The sequence below is a fragment of the Solanum tuberosum genome, unplaced genomic scaffold (genome assembly GCF_000226075.1).
Source record: "Solanum tuberosum cultivar DM 1-3 516 R44 unplaced genomic scaffold, SolTub_3.0 scf00286, whole genome shotgun sequence".
Classification (NCBI taxonomy): domain Eukaryota; kingdom Viridiplantae; phylum Streptophyta; class Magnoliopsida; order Solanales; family Solanaceae; genus Solanum; species Solanum tuberosum.
In genome coordinates, this window is record NW_006239210.1 from 91197 (window position 1) to 100394 (window position 9198).

Genomic DNA, 9198 nt, shown 5'->3' on the forward strand with positions numbered 1-9198 from the left:
CTTGGAGGCTCTTTCACATTCATCACTCCACTGAAATTTGGTTTCTTTGTGTGTTAGCTTTGTTAAGGGTGCAGCAATGGAAGAGAATCCTTCAACGAACCTTCTATAGTAACCTGCTAATCCAAGGAAACTACGGATCTCCGTAGGCGTTGTAGGTCTTGGCCAGTTTTTCACGGCTTCTATCTTCTGGTTATCAACCCTTATTTCTTCATCGGATACAATATGACCTAAGAATGCCACAAGTTTTAACCATAACCCACATTTAGAGAACTTTGCATACAACTTACGATCACGAAGAATTTGTAAAACCTGCCGCAGGTGATTAGCATGGCCCTCTTCCGATTTTGAATACACCAAAATGTCATCTATGAATATTATCATGAACACATCTAAATATTGCTTGAAAACCCTATTCATCAAATCCATAAAAACTGCTGGTGCATTCGTTTGCCCGTATAACATGACAAAAAAACTCAAAATGACCATACTGTGTTCGGAAAGCTGTCTTGGGTATATCTTTGTCTTTGACCCTCACTTGGTGATAACTTGACCTCAGGTAGATTTTTGAAAAACACCTACCACCTTATAACTGATCAAACAAATCATCAATTCTAGGGACGGGATATTTGTTCTTAATCGTTAGCTTATTCAAATGCCGGTAGTCAATACACATTCTTAACGAGCCATCTTTCTTGCTTACAAATAAAACTAGTGCTCCCCATGGGGACATACTAGGCCTTATGAATCATTTATCTAATAAGTCTTTTAATTGCTCCTTCAACTCCCGTAATTCTGCCGGGGCCATTCTTCAATCTTTGAGTTGTTGTTTTGGTGGTCATAGTCATTTTTTATTTTTGGAAGTACGGACCAGTAGTAAAAGAAATGAAAATAATACTTCAAGGCCGTAACAATGACATAATTTTTTAGCTCCCGCTTCCTTTTTCATCTCCTCGATAAGCTCAAATTGGTTGTCACATTGAAATCCGCAACTCTTTGGCCACCCCCGAGATCGTTTTATATTTGAAAGAATAAGTTCCTCCTTTCTTTCATCCAGGGCTGATTTGCCTCGGGAGCCGGAAGCATCAGAGTGGAGGGTTTCAGCGGCAGACGAGGAGGCGTTGGGTATGTTTGGATTCGCTACAGGTGGTGCCTCCGAACTTGATGCTTTTGAGATGCTATGTAACATCAATGCATTACTTGTGAGTAATGACACAATTGACTACAACTTACTAAGAGGAGGATTCACCAAACCTACTTTTGCAAATACCATTTCTATACCAGCACATAGGAGGATTCCAATTACACAAGTATAGAGTACTAAACATATAATGAAGTAATTCTATACACTAAGGAGAGGGGGAAATATTGTTAGCTTTTTGGAGATTATACGCTGCCACTATGTTTCCTTTAATAGGAATAGTACTTAGGAAATTCACTTATTGATATTAATCTCAAGTATCAGATTTCATGCTGAAGAATATTGAATCGAATAGCCTCACATACCTTATCTTCTGATCAATACAACTATCACGATTCAGCCTCCCCTTTCAGGTTTTAATCTACAATATAAGTCATGATAAATTTAAATTAGCAGCTATCACACCGTGAGCCTCGTAAAACAATAGCTAACTTTGACGGATAATGAGCCCATACAGACTTAAAACAATGTGTATCACCACACCCTCCTCTGCCCAATACATACATTATATATCCTTTTCCAAGATTACCCAAACTGCACCAACAACAATACACATACAACTGCCTCAAGTATTCTTTATCATACAACCAATTATTGAACTCACCACCCCCTTGAGTTCTTTTATTGTCGCACACCCATAATTCCTCTCTCAAACTCATACATAATGAGGAAGAAAATGGAGCAGTCACCTTACCTCAATTTCTGCAACTTCTCCATATAACTTGAATTCCTCTAGAACTTCAACTTCCCTTCACACTTAAACCAAAGAAGAAGTGAAAAGTATCAATCCTTAAGAGAAAAGAGAGAGAGAGAGAGCTGGAGCTAATCCTCAATAATGTGAGTTAAAATGAATGAGAATAGCAGCCAATATATATTTATATTGAGCTTTCTTCATCTTTAAGAATATCCACTAGAAACCTTCATTTTCAGCTACTAATTGGTCAAGTAGGTGATGCACCTTCTTATGTATATCAAGCACCTCAAAAGGTCAAACTAGGTGATGCACCTAGTAGCTTTCACTTGGGCTTAAATATATTGGGCCTTGGCAAATTTGGCTGCTGGGCTTTAATTTCATTTTGTTTTATTTAACATAGTTTGGTCTTCAAGTGAGTCCATTAGCATAGGCCCAAATGTGATCCAAACATGGCCTTTTTAACTAGATCCATATAGCTCAAGTAGGTGATGCACCTACTTGGTTCTTTGGAGTCGGTCATTAAGTCAAAGTAGATGATGCACCTACTTGTCACCTACTAGCTTAGTTAAGTCTGAGCAAGCAGCTCACCTATTTTATTCCATTCTCTAATTATTAATCTCTTTTTCTTTATCTTAGCACTTAAACTTTCAACTTTAAGCTCAATTACCACCATCCCGTCTTGAGTTTAAATACTTCCGTTGGAGTTATAACTTGCAGTACACATGCTGCAACGTGCAAGGCATCATCACATCACCTTCCGAGCTAGTTTAAACCAACGCTAATCATATAATAAACATGGTCCCTCACCTATACTATAAGTCTATGTCATGTACCACAAGAATAGAATAAGCATATGCATAATACGGGTTGTTACATCCTTCCCCCTTAAAACATTCGTCCTCGAATGTTAGCACGGTTATCCAGCCCAAACAAGTTCAAGCCTAAGTTAGTACTACTGTTAATCACATTGAAAATATAGACTTATACTTACTTGTTAACACCTCAACTCAACATTTTAATCTTTCTCATCGGTTTGGAAGAGATGAGGATACTTCAATTTCATTGCTTCTTCCGCTTCCCATGTAACTTCTTCTACTTGTTGGTCCCTCCATAATATTTTTACAGAAGCTACTTCTTTATTTCTTAACTTCCTAACTTGTCGATCCAGAATAGCAATGTGTACTTCTTCATAAGTGAGATCTCTCGTAACTTGTACATCTTCAGTATGAGTAATGCGAGATGGGTCACCTACGCATTTTCGAAGCATTGAGACATGAAACTCCGAATGAACGGTTGAAAGCCCTTGAGATAACTCTAACTTATATGCAACTTGGCCAATTCTTCGGATAACCTTGTATGGCCCCTATATAGGGTGGACTCAACTTTCCCTTTTTACCAAACCTCATTACCCCTTTAATTGGTGACACCTTCAAGAACACCCAATCCCCTATAGAAAATTCTAGTCATCTCCTTCTAACATCGGTATATGATTTAGGTTGACTTTGAGCTGTTTCTAGCCGCTGCTGTATCACATTGACTTTTTCCATAGCTTGATGGCCCAAATAAGGTAGTTTCAATTTTTTGAACCAGCCAATTGGGGATCTACATTTTCTACCATATAAAGCTTCATAAGGTTCCATTGTAATACTTGAATGGTAGCTATTGTTGTATGCAAACTCGATCAATGGCAAATGATCATCCCAACTACCTTTGAAGTCCAATATACAAGCTCGCATCATATCCTCAAGTGTTTGAATTGTACGCTCTGCCTGACCATCTGTTTGAGGATGAAAAGTTGTACTTAAATTCACTTGTGTTCCTAAACTCTTCTGAAATGACTTCCAAAAATTTGCAGTGAATCGAGCTCCCCGATCCGATATAATAGAGATTGGCACTCCATGTAGACGAACTATCTCTTTAATATACAACCTCGCATATTCTTCGACTTTATAAGTTGTCTTGATCGGCAAGAAGTGCGCTGATTTGGTCAATCTATCAATATTTACCTATATAGAATCAAACTTCCGAAATAAATGAGTTAAACAGTGAAAAAATCCATGTTGATCATGTCCCACTTCCAAATTGGAAGTTCTATACACTGTATATAACCTCCGGTCTTTTGGTGCTCTACTTTTACTTGTTGACAATTTGGACATTGAGCCACGAATTCTGCATTGTTCTTCTTCATGTCCCCCCACCAATAAATTTTGTTCAAGTCATGATACATTTTAGTTGACCCCGGATGGACATAATATCTCGAATGATATGCTTCCATCATAATCCTCTTTCTTAATTCATCTACATTAGGTACACACAATTTGTTTTGACATCGAAGTACTCCCTCTTGCTTGCTCAAATGCCTTTGTCATACCCTGTTGTACATTCTCCTTAAGCTTTAATAGAGTAGGATAAGTGTACTGCTTCTCTTTCACTTCCACTACTAATGAGAATTCTGCCACATTTTGCACAATAACCCCTTCGTCTGTAGATTCAAGAAGGCGAACCCCCGAGTTAGCTAGTTGACATAGATCCTTAGTTATTCCTTGTCTTTCCACAGACTGTCCATAAGTGCTTGCCATTATTTTACGACTTAATGAATCAACTACTACATTTGCTTTCCCGGGATGATACAAGATATCCATGTCATAATCTTTTAATAGCTCCAGCCATCTTCGCTGCCTCAGATTTAGGTCCTTTTGTTCAAAGATATATTGCAAATTCTTGTGATCAGTGTATAGGTCAACATGAATTCCATACAAGTAGTGGCACCATATCTTCAAAGCAAATACAACTGTTGCTAGCTCTAAATCATGAGTTGAATAATTTTTCTCATGTGGCCGCAACTGCCTTGAACCATAAGCTATTACTTTACCATGCTACAGAAATATACATCCTAGGCCCACTCCCGAAGCATCACAATACACTGCATACCCTTCTGTTCCTTCTGGTAGTACCAATACAGGTGTAGAAGTTAATTTATTCGTCAGCTCTTGGAAGCTTCTTTCACATTCATCACTCCATTGAAATTTAGTTTCTTTGTGTGTTAGCTTTGTTAAGGGTGCAGAAATGGAAGAGAATCATTCAATGAACTTTCTTGTAATAACCTGCCAATCCAAGGAAACTACGGATCTCCGTAGGCGTTGTAGGTCTTGGACAGTTTTTCACGGCATCTATCTTCTGGTTATCAACCCTTATTTCTTCATCGGATACAATATGACCTAAGAATGCCACAGGTTTTAACCAGAACTCACATTTAGAGAACTTTGCATACAATTTACGATCACAAAGAATTTGTAAAACCTGCAGCATGTGATTAGCATGACCCTCTTCCGATTTTGAATATACCAAAATGTCATCTATGAATACTATCACGAACACATCTAAAAATGGCTTGAACACCCTATTCATCAAATCCATAAAAATTGCTGGTGCATTCGTTTACCCGAATGACATGACTAAAAACTTAAAATGACCATACCGTATTCGGAAAGCTGTCTTGGGTATATCTTTGTCTTTGACCCTCACTTGGTGATAACCTGACATCAAGTCGATTTTTGAAAACCACCTAGCACCTTGTTACTGATCAAACAAATCATCAATTCTAGGGAGGGGATGTTTGTTCTTAATCGTTACCTTATTCAACTGCCGGTATTCGATACACAATGTTAACGAGCCATCTTTCTTGCCTACAGATAAAACTGGTGCTCCCCATGGGGACATACTAGGCCTTATGAATCCTTTATCTAATAAGTGTTTTAATTGCTCCTTCAACTCCCGTAATTATGTCGGGGCCATTCTATATGGAGGGATGGATATAGGTTGAGTATCTGGAATCACATCAATACCAAACTCTACTTCTCGTTCTGGAGGCAAACCCGGAAGATCTTCAGGAAATACATCGGGAAATTCATTTACCATTGGAATTGATTGAAGAGATGGTGGCTCAGCATCTATATTTTTCACTCTCACTAGACGACATATGTATCCTTTAGACATAATCTTCTTTGCCTTAAGATAAGAAATAAATTTACCCCTTGGTGTCCCAATATTACCTTTCCATTCAAGAACGACCTCTTTTGGAAAATGGAAATGCAGCATCTTAGTTCGGCAATCCACCGTGGCATAACAAGAAGCTAACCAATCCATACCCATTATAACATCAAAATCCACCATTTCTAGCTCAACAAGGTCAGCCAATGTATCACGATCACAAACAGTTACAATACAATTACGATAAACCTTCTAGCTATAATAGACTCACCAATCAGTGTGGACACTTCAAATGGCTTCACTAGTAATTCTGGTGTTCTTTTGAAATTTTCAGCAATCAATGGAATAACATATGATAGTGTAGACCCCAGATCAATTAATACATATACTATATGTGAAAAGATGGACAATGTACCTATAACCACATCCGGTGAGGCTTCTAAATTTTGTCGATCCCCGAGAGCATATGTGCGATTTTGAACCTCACTAGAAATAGCTACTCCCCTAGCTCCTCTACCACGACCAGTAGGCATCTGTCCCCTACCTAAAGAAGGTGCTGATGATGAGGATGCAACAATTGATCTAGTAGGTAGTGCCACACCACCCACACCCCCTATGAGGGCAATTTCTCATCATATGACCTGGTGTACCACACCAAAACAAACATTTGTCCCAAACTGACATGCACCTAAATGATTTCTTCCACATTGTTTACAAGACTATCGAGGAGGTCTTGATTGGCTCATACTTCCCTGCTCTTGGTACCCCGTTGTTCGTGAACCTTGGCTTCCACCTCTTTGCCCAGACTGATTGCTCCTAGACTCTTGAAACTGAGGTGGGGCACTAGTTGTAGAGTAGGAATATAATGGCCTAGGCGGTCTGTTAAAGAACCGAGACCTAAACTCACCTTGGGATGGTGTAAACTGCCCCATGGATCTGGCCCTCTTAGAATGCCCTATTTTTGACTCTTGAGTCCTTCTTTGCCTTCGATCCTCCAACTTTTGCGCAAAAGCTTGCATCCTTGCTATATCCATATCTTTATTCAACGAAGCAATGGTACAGTCTCTAACCAGATATGAATCTAATCTATCCACATATTGATGAACTCTATCCCCCATAGTAGCTACTAGATTAGGAACATACCTGGCCAAGGAATTAAATTTGAGATTGTACTCTCTCACGCTCATACTTCCTTGGTGGAGATTTTAAGAATTGATCAGCACGGGCCTCTCGGATCTCTAATGGCAGGTAATGGTCAAGGAATGCCTTTTTGAACTTTTTCCATGTAGCTGATGGTGCATCTGTTCCCCTGGATTGCTTCCAAGCTTCATACCCCAATACAGCCACACCCTTTAATCTATATGCTGCTAGCTCGAGCGCTTCTTTACCACTTACATGCATAACATCGAAAGTGTGTTTGATCTGATCTATAAAAGTCTTGTGGATCTTCATTAGGATCTGACTAGGGGAATGATGGAGGGTCCAAATTAAGGAAATCATGTATCCGCGAGCCAACTGTTCTATCTACACCACTAGTACCTGCAACTGGACCTTCTTGCCTTTGGTCATGGCCAGCAACTATACAAATACTAATTTATCACCTACTCTATTGTAGATAAGTATATGTAAAGAAACGAAGGTACTTCAAGGTAAGTACAAGGTGGTACAAGAAGGTATGTAAGGCTTTTCGATTTCCTACTAATTGGCATGAAAGATCTTCTGGATATGGAGGGGTCGGGGAAGTCTGTGAGGGAGACTCATCTTGAGCCTCACCTGGTATAGCTTGTCTAGGTGGTGGTTGGCTGGTCCATTCTTGGGCAGCCACATCTACTCGCTTACTAGTACTTTTGCTCCTTCTCGTAACCGGCATCCTTGCTATAATAAAACAATTTAGAAATTAGATATGATACGCCTACAACACTGGTTCTATCGCACGATCTAAGAAATGAAAGAAAGGAGACAACTCCTTTATGTCCCGTAACCTCTTGTTTATAAATATGGTGCACAACACATCCATAAGCAAAATTCTACACAGACACGGCTTTGTAGACTCCCTAGGATGACCTGCTCTGATACCACTTTTGTCACGTCCCAAATCCCATTAGACGGACAGGCACCCGATGCCCTCTAGGCCTGAGAGAACCAACATGTAACCTGTGCTTACTATGCATATAACTATGACACTCTTGTGACAAGTTCACATAGGATGCAGCGATACGAACCATCATAAGTAGACCCAAAACTTATATACAAGACTTGGCTGTTGAGGCCACAACTTGTTAAGATGCAACTGAACCATAAACATAAGTCTACAAAGCCTCTAAAAGATAGAAAACTAAGGAGTAGGTCGGGACAGACCCCGCCTTACTCTTAACTACGATACAATACCCAAAATGAATCTACCAAAGACTCAGTAAAGCTCCGAATCAATCAGGAGCTCACCAAAAGTACCTGAGTGTCGTGTGCTCCTACCGAAGAGGTCTACTAGCTGAAGTACCTGTGCCTGCAGCATGAAATGCAGCGTCCCCTGTGAGGGACGTTATTACAAGAAAATGTACTGAATATGTAAGGCAATAACATATATAAAATAAGAGTTTGAATGAAACCAAGTATCAATATATGTGTGCATAAATGAGAACAGAAGACCACCTTTGTTAAATCTTATGGGATCATGTATGTTACATTCTTGTCTTTACCTTTTTGTGTGTTATGATCTTTATAAGGCATGTGATACGAATGACCAGCTGATCAGTGGTAGAAGAGGATGACCTATGCTAGGCATTTTAACCCCTGGGATGCGGTCCTCATAATTACACAAATTGGGATCGGCCCATGCTAGGCTTACGCCCCAGAGTTGCCATCCTTCTATACCAATTGGGATCGGCCCATGCTAGGCTTTCGCCCCTGAGCTGCCACCCTTAATTATACATATTTCTTTACTTAGATTCTTAAATCTTTGAGATTGTCACACAAATTGGGATCGGCCCATGCTAGGCTTACGCCCCAGAGTTGCCACCCTTCTATACCAATTGGGATCAGCCCATGCTAGGCTTTCACCCCTGAGCTGCCACCCTTCTATACCAATTGGGATCAGCCCATGCTAGGCTTTCACCCCTGAGCTGCCACCCTTCTATACCAATTGGGATCGGCCCATGCTAGGCTTACGCCCCAGAGTTGCCATCCTTCTATACCAATTGGGATCGGCCCATGCTAGGCTTACGCCCCAGAGTTGCCATCCTTCTATACCAATTGGGATCGGCCCATGCTAGGCTTTCGCCCCTGAGCTGCCACCCTTCTATACCAATTGGGATCGGCC